Source organism: Agelaius tricolor, unplaced genomic scaffold, assembly GCF_023055355.1.
Source record: "Agelaius tricolor isolate 1412-34295 unplaced genomic scaffold, bAgeTri1.0.p SCAF_11, whole genome shotgun sequence".
In the NCBI taxonomy this organism is placed as follows: domain Eukaryota; kingdom Metazoa; phylum Chordata; class Aves; order Passeriformes; family Icteridae; genus Agelaius; species Agelaius tricolor.
In genome coordinates, this window is record NW_027269271.1 from 26053520 (window position 1) to 26069165 (window position 15646).

General features: G+C 41.1%; 1 protein-coding gene across 1 annotated transcript in view; it reads right to left on the bottom strand.

Annotated features, from left to right (window-relative positions):
- Positions 1–15646, bottom strand: part of GLIS1 (GLIS family zinc finger 1) — a 179995-nt gene that overhangs the window by 161028 nt on the left and 3321 nt on the right.

Genomic DNA, 15646 nt, shown 5'->3' on the forward strand with positions numbered 1-15646 from the left:
TATCTGCTTTCCCTTTAGTCTTGTAAGCCACGGAAACAAATTCAATCTGTTCCCACTTGCTACATTTACGAAAATCCTCCAGTTGCTCTCCACAGGAAATACTTAGGGGATACTCTTAAGCTGACATGCACAATACTACTCAGGGTGATTCCCTACTAACCTGTTACTCAGAACTCTGTGCAAAGCCCCAGGTATCAAGGTGGGGACAAGCAGCCCCATCTGACTGCTGCTGATTCACCCCATTTGCACCCATGTAAGCAGAAGTGAGAGCATGTTTACAGAGCAGTTTTTGCAGTGGCACAGGCTGCTCACACAGATCTGCTGGCTGGGAATCCTGAAGAATACAGAACGCACGTAGGGCCAACGTTACAAGCAGAAGGCCACAAAGGGTCACAAGTTCTTATGCAGAACTGAATAAATTCACTTGAAAGACCAAAAATACAAGGTGGCCAATGGCTTACAAAGGGAGAAAAAAAAAAACAACCCTCGAACTTTCCAAAGAGCCAGAGCTTATTAATCTTTTTCTGTTCAGCTTCTAAAGTTTTATAACCACATATCTCACTTATAAATACTCAGGCTAAGACCAATATGTCTTGTTCCGTGTAAACTCCCCAATCAATGCTGCCTCCTTTTCTATTAATCCACCCTTTAAAATACGTTCTTTTATCAGGTTTTAATGTCTAACATGATTTAATCAAGAACACATGCCTCATAAATATCATCTGTCATGTTCCATTAGTTTCATGTGGAAAAGTACAAGTCAATAAACAAAGGTTGTGCCATAAATCTGCCTTGAACACATTATACCTCAAATAAGAAAATAAAAACATGTGTGTCCTTTGACCTGGATATTCTTAAAATGGAACTTCAGGTATTGTCTTATGCCTTTAAAAATGTCTAAAGCATTCACAATTAATTGCGTACCTAAGCAATTTCAATTTACATAATGTTGATCTGGAGACGGTGATTAAATAAGCACTATGCCTTTAAGGCACCTGTTAAATAACATCACTGCCTCTGGGTTAAAACTGATATCCTGCACTGCACAATGAAAACCAGGCCCCTCCGCCATGCAACTGTGCAATAAAACCCCCTCGTAACTCAGAGCAGCCATTGGCTTCAGTTATTAATAGAGAGAGGGGAAGAAAGGAAAAGAAAAGGGGGGAGAGGAAAGAAAAAAAGCAGCACCTTCTCCTGTGCACTGCATGGAAATGTGGCTGCTGTAAGCACCAGCAAGGCCAAAGGATTCCTGGGAGCTCTCCCCAGCCCCTCCACTCCAGCATTGGTGGGCACCGGTTTGTCACCAGTTCAACTGTCCAAGCACACAAATAACATGAGGTACAAAGTTTTGGTATTTACAGTAATGATCAAATGTGATGCTTGGCTCATCTGGGAATTTTTACTTAGGGAAATTCCCAGCCTTTCCAGGGTTGCAGGCAGCAGTCAGTGCTTTCAATCCCTCCTGCTCTTTAAGGCACACAGCAGCTTGTGGCTTTTGGTGTTTTCCACTACTGATCTCAGTTTGTTACAGGCTTTGTGGGTGGCATCGGACAGATGCTCCCTGCACTGAGCACCAACTGCCTGCAATAGCCACAAACTGGATTTGACCCTCCACAGGAGTTAAATGCTCCTTCCCAGTCTCTGGCTCCGGGCACCCAGTGGGCTTTGCCTTGGCCACCCTCCCTGCCCGGCCTTCTGCGCTACAGCAGCACAAACAAGGGCCAGAGACTTCACTGGGGCTCCTTATCCATGCCCCAGCACCTTTCTCTGCAGTTCCAACTGAGTCCTAGGGGATTCACTCAAATGCAGCTCTGCCAGAAGCAACCATCTTTTCCTGAGGTCCCACCGACTTCTCTAGGATATGGAATATGGTGGACAGTTCTGATTCCTGTCTAAAACCAGGGAAATTGGACTGACAACAGCTCTAGAGGCCTTGGGACAGGAAATCAAATGTTTTCCTCTCATGCACTGTGAAATCTGAGAAACAAGTTCACAACCCAAGAGATCAATTTTGAAGCTTTACAAAGAAAATTAAGAAAATAAATAATATCTAGGTCTTTCTCCTTAATGACTACTTTGATCACTCACACATTTACATCCTGCAAGTCCCATTTACCTCTTTGTGCAGATGGGCCTATACTCATGTCCAAAGAAGCTGTGAGTCTGAATGCAAGGAAGAGGCTGACAATGGGGATTCCAGGAACTTCCTGGCTCTCCCATCACTCAGCTGGCTGTACTAGCAGAACTGTAGGCCCATATTGAAAGTGCCAATTGCACGGCACCACAAGAGTGAGACAGCACCCAGGGCAGGGATCACCATCACAGCACCCTGGTGCAGAGCAGCCCTTCACAAGTCAAGGTTTAGAGAACCAGCCCAAATGGCTGGGCAGTGACTCAGCCCTCAGCAGTGTTTCACAGGGCACTCTGGAGTACACAGAGTATTTTAAGTGAGAGGACGCTTCGTGTTCTCAGTGCCAGACACAGAACCAGTGTATGGCAGGCAGTTCCCAAGTGCTTACTCTCAGGCTACATCTAACCTGGCTGAACACCAAGGCCCTTTGCTGGCAAAGGAACAAGTCTCTTCCAAAAACCTACTCTAATTACGGCTGCTCTCAGGGCCCTTATAAACATCAAGTCCCACTTCCCAGCTCTTGTGTTTCCTTTTTCTTCAGTAACAGGATTTTTAAAAGAAAGGCAGTTTTCTGGGTCAGAAGACTCTAGGAGTCTACACATTAGAACATTTTGATAGGAAAGTCATAATACTTTCAATTCCCCGAGATCTTTTATCTTGCACATCTCAGACAGACTCCAGTGGTATCACCTGGCAAGGAGCCAAAAGAGCTCTGCTACTAAACCTGCAAGATAAGATCAGTGCTGAGTGGAGGAAACGCCAACAAAAATTTCCCACTTTTCCCTGGATTTTCACTCAAACAAATGAGTATGTCACTCTAGTTCCCCACTCAACAAAGTCGCAGTGCCTGAAGGTTGGCCCCATCCTCCCTCAGCAACAATTAATAAAAGTGCAATGTATTTTCTCTGACTCACTCTCCCACCCCACTGCTTGTCTAGAAGGCCTCAACTCCTTGGTGGAACAATAGATTATCACATGGCACAGCTTTCTAGGCAGCTGTCTGCATCACGTGCTGCAACTCACAACAGGAAGAATTCAAAATTAAAACTACAGCACCACTCACAGAAGATGCCTTAAAAGGAGACCCACAGAAAGCAAGAATTGTGTAATATTCAATGCCAGAAGACCAAGCACCAGATCCAGAGAACTGTTTAGGCACTGAATTTCCACAGATGTCAATGGGAGTTAGGTGCTTGAATACCTCTCAGCATTGTGCCTTTAGTAAAGCAAACTGTAAGGCTTGATTTTCCAGCAGTTCTACAATTCCTACAAATTCTTCTTCACCTCCTTTGAGGGGCAAGTCCTTCAAAGGAGTGTCTACAAGAGTCATCATTACTTTCCTGAAAGTAACCACCCAGTTCTCAAAGGAAACAGGCTGGACCTGATAAATGCAGGAAAATAAAAAATGAAACACCACCTTTAATGACATTGTTGAGGTGCTTGGCTTCCTAGGAGCCATTTAATTCCATGAATCTCTGAAGCAGGATCCTGTCTCTACTTACAGCTTATAGAGTGGCAAAGAAGCATCTGACAGGTATTGCATTATAGAATACCTGAGAGTCATTAGCTGCTCCTTAAGACTAATAGATTGTTTTCAATTAACACAGGCACCACTGAATTTCACTGGTTCTTAAAACAACATAAAACAAAAGCCCCAAACAAATCCAAAAAGGCTACCACATTAACCAAAAAACTGACAGGGTTCTGCAACTGAAAATCTATGAAGAAACTGAACTTAGCACGAAAAGGCAATCACTTGCCTCATTCAGAAATATAAATCAAAGATACCACCCAAAGGAAAGGGGAAGGAAAAAAAGGCCCTTGTGATGACAGTTCAGATTGAAATTAATTTGCCCACTTGCAGAAATTCAGAAAGTGTTTGCTCTTGATTTTTCATCTCCACCACATGGCAGCTGCTGTCTCCCAGGGCACACACTCACACTGTTGTGGGCTGTAGGAGCAAGACAGCCAACACTGGGAATAGACACATCCCGTGGTGGCACAGCAAGGAACAGGCACAGCAGCCACTCCACGGGGTGTGCAGAGCCCTAGGTACACAGACAGACAGACTTGTGTCTGGCCCAGGGACTGACAGAGGGGAAGGTGTCACAAATATAAATCTCAGGCCAGGGAGCCAAAGAACTCAGCTGAATTTTAGTCACATGGGTATCTCTCAGTTTCCCTTGGCTGCCTGGATCAACTGTAGCCCGAAGTTGTAAAACCTGCCCACAGCTGCTCTGCTCACCCCCAACCTGATGTTTCACACTGTGACTTTATGCAGGCTTGTTTGGATCTAACAAGGTCCTTATTTTTCTACAATGCAGGAAATAAGGAAACCAGCCATCAATTATTAGAAGCGCAGCAGATCTGAGCCGCGTGGCTGTAAAACAGATTTTTCTTTAATGAAACTGAGCTGGCATTTGCCAGAAATAACAAGTGTCCAAGACCAAAATGTAAATCAAAACTAAAGGAGAGTTTTCAAAACTTTGAATCATTGGTAGCAACAGACAAGCTCAGAAGGAGGTTGGTATGATTTTGGAATGTCTTAAAAATGTGTGACTAATATGACTTCTAAAGACATTATTTGTGAGTTAGTATTTCAGTCTCCCCACAGAAAGAAAACATCATGACCAGAGAGGGCCAAAATGTTTGCTGTAATAACTGTGTTAGTATGTCACTATTGCTGGGCGAGGAAGGAGGCTGAACCTTTGTTTTCATTTCAGAAAACAAAGGAAGGGAAGATGTTAATGTTGAAAATCATCAGTGCCCGGCAAAAGACTATCACAGCCCCTATCTTTTCCCCACATGTCCAGGTTTTAAACCCAGGACTTGGTTTTAGCTGCTCTCAGCCCAGGCCCAGGGAGACAGCAGGTTCCACCACCCTTCTCTGAACAGACTTGTCTAGTCCAGGAGGAGCGGTGCTGTCTGCTGAAGGGAGAGACGTAACAAGAGAAAAGAAAGGGTGGGTTTGGAGGAAACAGTTGCTAGTGATTCCCTTGCCATAACTACTGTCCAAACTGTGTGACTGTGGTTGTGACAGTGCTCCTCCTTCCCTGTCTGTCCCCTACTCTTTGTCACAGAACCCAGAATGAGGGCATAAATTTGGCTCATCTGGATGCCAGGCCCACATACTGCAATGCAGGAGGCACACAAAGGAACTGCAGCACCAGGTCTGGAAGAAGGAGATGGCCTGGAATCCAGTCTTTACAGAGGGCCTGGGATCCAGTCTTTACAGAGGGCCTGGGATCCAGTCTTTACAGACTGCAAGTGAAAGCCCTTGGCAAGGTCCACCTTGTTTATCTAGTGATTCTGCCACTGAATGTAATTGTCTGTGGTTGATATTAAAAATTTCTTCCACAGGAAAATTCAGTCTCTCCCAGTACCAGAAGGTTTATCCTTTACTAAACAGGTTTGATTACCCTTGCAGTCAAAAATCCATCTTCCTTCTTGTTTTATCCTTCTCAGTTTCCAGCCATGAGATACCATTCTGCACTCAAAAGATTCCTCAAGTGTCACTTATTTTCTCTTCCACTGCATCTCTGGCACAGAGCAGATTCCTTGTAATCTTCCATTAGTCCATGAGTACCACACATAGGTCAGCATCTTCCAGTTCTTCTCCAAGTCCTTTGATTTTTCAAAGCCATTTAAGAAAGTCTGAGCATTAACCTATCTTCCTGCAACCAGAGTGATAATTTACAGAAGAATTACATCTCTTCCCTAAGCTTTTAAATAATGTAACATATCACCTCATCCCCTATTAGAAGTGTTATTTTCTCATACCAGTTAGATGTGACATGCCAATCCTTTTCAGTGTCACTGCTCCAGAACATACAGCCTCCCACCTATAAAAACAGTTTATATCCTCAATTGCATGACACAAAAAAATATCTGTTGTAAGGTTCCTGATGACTGCTCAAGAAATCCACGTCAAATGCCAGTCACTTCCTGATTTTATTAAATAAAAATCTTCCCTTAAACTGAAGGAACAAACTTTACTGGTAGTGGCTTTCTATATTCTGTTAGGATTTCAGCAGAAACTATTCAATATCACTGGGAACAAAACCCAAACTTTCAGAGCTGTATACAAAATACTGTCACTGTACAAAATATTTATATCTGGTGTGCATCTCAATTTCTATAGAAGTCAGTTCCTATTCCTTTCAAAAGGGAACAATATTGTTTTCTATACCACTATTTTTCTGCCATCAACACTGAATCTAACAATTGAAAATGCATCCCAGAAGTCTTATCTATCAACACATTTACCTCTGCCAGCCTCACTCTCTTGTTATAAAACAAGACCTAGTTTGATGAACTTTTAAAAAGAACAGCTTCCTTCAGCTGCTCTGTTAATGCCAATTTCTGCCACATTCCATCCCCAGATATAAAGAGTCTACACTCCACCTAAGGATGGAGCTAAGGATGTAGATATAACCAACAACTGAAGGTCAATAGTGCTGCAGGCCTTCAGTTAATTTTTGTATTTGGAAAACAGGATGCACTGCAAATGAATAATAATTCAATGTGAGCCTAATTCAGTATCAATAAGGCTATTTCCTTCTTCAGAACAATGGCTGGCATTTTCTATCCCCAACAGGCAATCATTTGTTAGCAATGGCATGTCCCCAGAATGCCACAGAACATTTCACAACTGCTTTGCACATAAAATCAATCATTTCCCATGCCCAGTTGTCCCACCACTGGCTCTCCCAACTGGTGTTCTTCAAGCCCTTCACTCAGCCTGGTTTTTATTGCATGCCTTCTCAGTGTTTTCTTGACAAACAAATGAGTGGCCAGAAACACCAATGTTAGACAAGGAGGGATTTGAACTTTGTTCAGCAAGTCAAGGAGGATAGAAGCCTGGACTATTACAGCTTGAGAGACCTCTTCTAACTCTCTAGTGCCTAAGCAGTTGAGTGTGGGAATTAAAAATGTCACAGGAAAGACAGCTGGGCCCAAAGAATTACATTCCACAGTAGGATTTCCATCCAGCCTGTCTTTAAAACCTCCAGGATAAACAACTTATGCCATCCTTGGGCACCATATGTCAGAAAAGCAGTATAGTCCTAGAAGGTATCTTTCCTACTGTCAAGCCCACATAATCCCTGTGGAAGAATAAACCAATCTAGAAGACACACAAGTGCTGAAGATCAGGTTAATTTTACAAAATATTTAGTTACCCACAGAGAAAACCTACAGCCATGCTCAGCTCAGAAAGGATGCAAGAGGAGATTTCCTTCTGGAGCAGCAGAACAGGAGCAGTGCCTCTGACAGATGTGTGGGCACCATACACACGAACTTAACTCTGATCTACAAATGACTCCATGCAGAAGCCCCTTCCCATATATAACATATTCTGAATCAGGGCTGCTCATCAAACTAGCAAATGTTGCAATCAGCAGCCTTCACACTGGAACCTGTATTCAATCTCCCAGATTGTTTTCTCTAGTGGTAGTTAGTGTCATAATTCATTTTTATCTAAATGCTAGCTGGCTATGAGGCTATTTTTCACCAAGATTTCTCTCAAGTCTTATTATCCAGGATCCAAAATGACCTCCCTGTCTCTTCAAAGTGACTGCTTGCTGCAGAAACATCTACCCCACACATAAAACTTCTTTATCACCTCTGATATTTACTGTTCTTAATTTTCAAATCTTCCAGCAACTTCTCCAGCAGCTAATAAAATATCTTTTGTTGGCATTAACACAAGCCCTTAGCAAAAAAAGGTTCCCCAAGCAGGTTAGTCTCATTTTGAGAAACTCAACCTGGGTGCTGCTGAGGCTGCAAGTCTCTGCAACACACCAGTGTTTTCATTCTAGCCTGTCAAATAAGCTGCACTTGTAGCCAATGCTATCGTACATTCCAGCTCAAAACACTGCTGATGATTAATCACCCCAGTGGTCTGCTCTCACCTTCTAGGTTTTGGTCCCTTTACATTAGCTTTCTATGACTAATCTTGCAGAACATAGCCACTTGTAATATATCTATGGAACTGGCAAACATAAAAGTAACAGGTATAAAAGTGCATTTTGAGAAAGCAGTTTGAGTACTTATGCCAGCAATCTCTGCCTAATAGCTTCTGACAGGATGCAGGATAAGAGAAAGGAGAACTCATATGAATAATGATTCCAATAAAAGCCAGCCAAATCACCCTGACAGATTTTGAGTATTTACACATTCAGCAGACCAAAAGCTATTTACACCAGTTGCCACGCTTCCGCACATTTAGCCCACAATTCAAGTAAGTTACAACCCTTTATATATACATTCAAAAATAAACTAACAGCACGGTGGCTCAGTAAGGAGGCCAAGAGAGTAGAAAGAAAAGGTCACTATGACTCAATGGCAGGGAAGGAGCAAGTGGGCTCTAGGAGTAAATATCCCTTTAAATTTCCTGCATATCCATCCAAATCCGGGAGATGCTGAAATGCATCAGGATCTTTGTTCTGCAAGAACCATCATTGTTAGTAGCTTATCCCCACAAAACTATGACAAGTCAGCAAACCTTGAATAGCTCAAGAACTCAAAGAAAAGGAATAAAAGCAGATTTGTGGTAAGTTGGCAGGAGGAAAAATAAGAAGCAAACTGCTCAGATTAAAAGAGTGAGATGTCTTTTTCTTTTGCCAAGTGAACTGAGTCCATACTTGGAGGACAATTTTTTATGCATAAGCCCTCCAGAGCTCAAGTCTGCCTCCTTTTTATCTACTCTTGGATTTAAAATGGCATCATTTCAGATTTGCACCAGAGTTAGGGACAATGGGATCAGGCAAGCTCAGTTTCAGTTGAACATAAACCAGCTCTGATAACTTCAAGGAAACTGAACATTACAACAATCAGATATCCAGAAAGAAGGAATTTAATGTTGCTTTTTCTTGTTCAAGTCTCAGCTGCATGCAAAATCTGTTCTGCCAGAGTCATGAGGATCTTGGGAACCTTGTAGTAGCCACCTGCACCTCAAAAGCCCAGGGACACACAGTCCATTGGGTGATTTCTGCCTCAAGAACAGCGCATCCTAAGAGACTTTGCCATCTGCTGGGAGGCAAGAGCAACCCAGAAAACTGGGGGTAGGGGAGCAGAAAGTTTCCTTCCACCAGGTGTTTTACTGTGGGCTATGTCACACGCTGATCCCTTAATGTAGGCTCCTTTCCCTCACCTCAGCACATCAAGCACTAATATAAATGGGAGATTTTGTTCCTCTGCAACAATTCTGCAACTGGCAGCACAATCCAGATGCCAAGCAGCAACAAGGCCAACTAAAATGCTGTGTTAAAAACCTTACTCTCCCACAGATAACAAAGATGGATTTTGCACTTTTCACCACTCACGCTCAGAGACTCACCAACAAGGGCAAACACCAGGACCTTCATGCAGCCAGGAGAGAAAGCCAGTACATGCACACACTCCCTCCAGCAAGTGCCACCCAGGGCTGATACAGCCACACACTGCAATGTCACGTCCTGCACCAGCACCAGATCAGACCTCAAACAGAGCACAGCCACATCATCCCAACTCTGCACCTGAACTAACAAACTCTGTCTCTCAGCACAGAAAATTAAGCTGGCCCTGAGTTTGCCCAAACAACTGCCCTGTTTCTGGTTCCAAAACTGGCTTGTCCTTCTCTGCACCATACTCTGCTATGCTCTCGCTGTAGAAATATCATGACCAGTACACAGCATTGCCCCAAAATGATACAAACAGTACTGTAGAGAACAGAGTTCAAGCACCCTTGTTCTGTTCATCAAAACATTGATATACTTGGCCATGTTGGCTGCTGGCACAATCCTTCACCACTTTTGTCTGTTTCACATACAATGGCCGATGACACCAGCTTTACACCCCTGTACGGTCTTGAACACAAGAAAAATTGAAAGTGAACGTGCTGTGCTAACTGATCTTGGCACCTGAGCTACTGGGAATCAAGTGCTTGCACCCTTTTTCTCCAGGAGAGAATTTAACACTTGGATCTTCTGTGTCTCAAAGGAGTATGGAAGAGTTTTCAAAAATATTCAATACTGGCCTCTTCCTGAAGTCAACACCCTGCAATTTCAGCAGGAGCAGCAAGGCAAAGCAAGAGTTATGAAACCTTCTGTTAAATCCTTTCTGGGATTTTCCCAGAAAATACTGGGTAATAAAGCAGCAATGTCCTCTTTTATCTGTTCTCACTTTAACTCTGTCTTCTCTGTGCAGCACAGATGGGGGCTGGGAGGCACGCAGGACTTACGTAAGGAACACCAAGTGCTGACGTAGAGTGAAGTGAGTCCTTCTGAAGTTCCTGGCCTATTTAGTCTCCTCTCTTCAGGCACTACAGAGATGTTCCATCCAAGAGCACAACTCGCAGTCATCGTGACTGAGCGCTCCCTCCCTGGGAAGGATTCAGGTTAAATCAAAGCCAGCTGCTTTAGAGAGGGGCAGGAGGCTAAGAAGTTAAACAAAATAATAATAAAAAATGCAATCTAGAACTTACATAGATAGGAAATCTGCTCTTGTGGTTCAAATAAATAACTCTAAGGTATTTAAGCCTCATGCACAGAAAACAATTTTGTAACTTTTTAAGTCATCCTCTTGCATTGTTGTTCTGCCCTAATAACTCTGAAATGTGCTACTCATCTCTCCCAGTTAAATATCCTGTTTCACAAGCCCACTCCTAGATATCTGAAACTGCACAGCATTTCTATCTAGCTTTAGGCATCTAGCATTCCAAAGAATTAATATTTAAACTTATTATAAAGGAATGGGGATTGCGTTAAGCATGTAGTATTTAGCAAAACATTCATACCAATAAACTGCTGTGTTGCTTGTCTGAAGCACATTTATCATCCTTTAAACTCAAAAGAAAGATTATGCTCCAAAACTGACACATGTATCTATTTTCCTTTTAATACAACCAAGACTTAGATAGGATTAGAGAGTGGAAGCTATCAAATTTCAATTTTAACAATACACTTAAAATTATATTATCTTTCTTTGCCTAGGGGATTGTTGACTTCAGTATTTAAGTGACTTAACCATAGCAAATTGTGAAAAAGCATTGAATCACAGCACTTATTTTAAATAATCCTAGACCCTCTATCCCTTCTAGGGAAGAGACTCATGTTAACATTTTTATACATATTACTGCTCTTATATCTCTTGATTATATATAAATGAGTAAAGAAACTTTAACCTGTTGGAAGACATCACTAATTGGTATTTTTCCTCTTATATTAGCCTTTGATTTACACCTCACATACATTCTCCCAAGCCAGCACATGTAATTTATTTACAGCACTGGAAGGCAGGCAAAATACATCATCTACTGTTATACAACCTTCTACAAGGTATTAAAATACCAGGCCCCTGGAGACACACTTCATATAGTTCAGCAAGTTCCAAAATAAACCAAACCACCAACCCCCCTAAGCACTTAAAACAACAATGGACATCTGTATTAAAAAGTTGGTTTTTTACTGTATTTGATGATGTCGCCTCAGTGTCATTTTTCCCTCTGGCTAATATGCAAACAACATGTAAGAATGAATTTGCTTTCTTCTCATTGTAAAACAACTAACAACTCTATAGCTCTCACAAAGCCCTCTTATCACACACATAAATGCCAGAATTAAATGCAGTTTATGATGTTTTGCATTCATTTAACCCTTAGAACAAATTTGGTGTCGTAAATTCAATCGCAGTGCTCCTTACCAATCCATTCAGCAAGATAACCACATATACATTCAAACATAATGATGGAGAAGTCATACATAATTATTAGAGTTAAAGCAAAACAGTTGCTTTAAATAAAAAGATCTTAAGCACTTTGAGTTGACTGGGATCAACCTTGTAATGCTCAAAACCTTAAAATAACTTAAATACAGAATTTGAATCAATTTCCTTTTGCAGCTCTGGAAATGTCTCATCTGTTTTACAAGCAGTCCTCTGCCTACAAATAATCATTAACAATCATTTCATATAGTCAAGCTAATGACTGTAATAAAAAAAAAAAAAAAAGCAGTCCTTGTTCCAGGTAACCAGCGAAGCACAGATTCTCAGAACAGAAAGTTCAGGTTCCAACCAAGATTTCACATACAGGGTGCCAGAAATGGAACAGGAGGGGAAGGAAAAAGGGGAACTCTTTGCCTCTATTCTTCAAAGCCTGTGCAAAAGGTAGGGCCGCGCTGGTGTGCACCGATGTTATCTGAACGGAGGGACCGGCCCTCGCTTTTCTTTACACGCCCCATTTGCAGGCAATAAAACGGCCCGAGTGGTTTTAACTGGTCCTTCTATGTCACTGCAACGCTCCCTGCTCCCGGCAGAAGATAACAGCTGTGCCATATTCCCAAACACATACTTTTGCTATTGTTTGCACATTCGTGGGGCAAGATTGTGCTGTACCACAGCCAGCGAGCGCTGCCCTTGCTTTGGAACCCTGTATTCCTGAGTTACGGCAATGTGCTGGGAAACAACGATGGGTGGCTGAGTTAAAAAAGAGCAAACAAACCCCAGACTATTAAAAGCCGTTTCAGGCACTGTGAAATGATTACTAGATTGCACGCCTGGTTCAAGCTTGTTGACATACAATGATAGAAATCTGGAATGCAAAATGGAGTGGCTTACGTCTATTTTCCCTCTCCAATTACCCTGCCATCAACATCTTCAACAGTTCTAAAATCACTAAACAGCAGAATTTCTAGAATAATGGTAATTACGGTACTGAGCATGGAAATTATATTCACAGTACTACAGAGTTCTCTCCTAATCCATACATTATTCCACTTTAATAGAAACTTGTTATTTGTTCTACAAGCTTTTCCCTGTACACAGGAAAAAGAACTTCTGTAACATTAGGATTGAAATACTGACCCAGCTAAAGTTAGTGGCAAGACTCCTACTGGTATTAATAATTTAGGGTAAAATTTTGTCCTTATTCAACAAAAAACCAAACCACTTTACTGCAAGGAAGCAGAATATAATCTCAAGTATACTAAAGATTCTCAGCATACACTTAACAGTTTATGTGTATACAGGGTTGAACTCTTAAGATACAAATAATGAATTCAGTTATATCTAAATGATAATTTAAATTGGTCTATGTCCAAAAATTTGTAGTTGATGAGACTGCTCACAGGAATAGTAATGTACATACCTAACCACTTTCAAGATGTAGACTTTAATTTTTTTCCTACTATAAAAGAAAAAAGGATATTTTTCTTCTCACTCCACTTAGCCCAGCATATAATGACCTCCATTATTGTAACATTTTAAAGACAGAACAAGTAATTTCTTATTTTTAACTTCTATTCCTTCAAACAAAACTCAAATCAAATAAAAAATTTTCTTCCAATTATTGGACTTATTTCCTTGTTAAGAGTAATCCGACATTATCTGTTATTCCATATAATTCTGCACAATATTAAAATAGACACAACATTTATTCCCTTCAGCTTTTCCAGTAGCTGTAGTTTTTGTCATGAAGCAGAAAAGAGTTTATTTGCTTTTACAAGTACTGAATGCCTTTACATGACTGGTTGATCATTAGATTTCCTGGTTTGTATTTGCTAAATATTCTCCACTAATGATTCTTAAATTACAATGGATTTAATGATTAGATACAATTAAATTATTTTAAATTAAATCCATGAAAGTCCCATCTTCAAGTCAGCGACTGATTTTGCAACACAAATCATTAGAAGAACTTCCTTCAGCAGCAAGTAACTGAAAGTTATTTGCCTATTCAAGACAAGTAAGCATTATAGGCAGTTTAAGGAAGGAGAGGACAGTCACAATTTATTCCAAATGAATTTATGAACACATTCTCCAATTTGCAGTTTCTTCTCATTTCTCCCCTTACAAAACAAAATTAGGCAAAAAAGAGACCATGAAATAAAAATATATCTCTGTAACTACACATTCTGTTCAGACCAACCTTTCAATTCCTTTTTGTAGCAGAGTTCAAATGCAGCAAGGGAACTAGAGCGAAAATAAGAAATAATTACTACTGCAGCTCTACCTAAAACTGAGAGTTTAGAGATCACCATGAACCTGTCCCTGTCTCCTTATCAGCCCATAACATATTTATCAGCTCTAGGCAGTCACACTTGCTCCAGTGGGGTAATTCAGGTGAACACAGATAAGGTGTAAGAAAGAAAATGGCAATCAGGCCCAAGAACAGTCAATTCACCTAATAAATCATAAAACCAAAGTATACACTTCTGCTTAAGATCCCAACAGTATAAGCTGTTACTTTCACAGGGACAGTCCTGACAACCAAGGAAACAGTCACAGGGGGATTAAATGGCAAGATTTACCCCTCCTTCTCAACAGTAGAAGGAAATTAATACATTGGTTGTGTGTTTGCTGAAAGCAGCTACAGTTAACAACAAACAAAAAAAAAAAAAATCCAAGCCGTTTTCTCCTTGTCTGAATAAAACATACTCTCAACAAGGAAACATCCAACTACTGCAACTCGACCAGCTTATTGTTTTGCCCACTGTAAGTTAATATCTGAAGTGGTTGCTGCAAAGGTCCGGGCCATTTGGATGATTTCCCAGTGGCACAGCTAACAGGATAAATCTCGTCATTTCTACTGAGTCATGAATTAGGTACACTGAACAAAACTGGAAAAGAATGAAAAGGAGAAGTGTTTCCTGGTAACAACCATAATCAATGTCATTTAGAAACTGAGATATTTGGCATCTTTATAGATTACTCTTTTGTCACCACTAAAACCTTCCCAAAAGCTTCTTCCCCGTAGACAATAAGTATTTTGCCGTGTTACTTTCAAAACTGTAATACCGTAGCATGAAATTCAACACTGTGGAACCAAACCCACAGAATCCCAGGAAAAAACTGCAAAATGGACTTCATACCTTACGGCACAGTTATTCTATGTCAAATGCCTCTAAAAAGCAGTGCCTGCATGCAAATACTCTGCCTTGCTACACACAGGGAAATCAATGACCAAGAAAAGTGTGGTGCCTATCATAGCTAGCCACATCAGAAGGGGTTGGCTGGGTGAGAACTGGGCATTTATTTTAAACAGCTCCCAAACAGAACAAAATATGAAGCACAATTCCAAAATAGTGGTATTTTCAGCAAACAACCAACAGCTCCATCCTGAAAAGTTTAGACCCAAATGATCCAATTCCCAGAAATAATCCCTACCACAACCCCTCAAGTTTTTGTTTGGCTCTTCAGAAAGTCCAAAAGACTTGCCCAGGCATGGAAGCATTTTGCAGGATCATAACTTAAACACTGTGAAGCAGCACAGTAACACCACAGAGACACTGCAACAGCAGGATACTTCTTCCCCATTGTGATTACTTCAAAGCTGCCCTTTTTATTAGTAGAGCAGTGTATCATTTTGATTCATTCTTTTTGGAAAAAAAAAATTAAAAAGTAAGACTTGTTTAGGAAAAAAAGATCTTACAGGCAACTATAAAAATCAGTTTTGCTCTTGTTAGAGAGCATCTTTTACACTCCCTACTTGCAGCTTTCAACTGTGGATAAACCAAAACCAGGAGGCACATTCTGTAATCT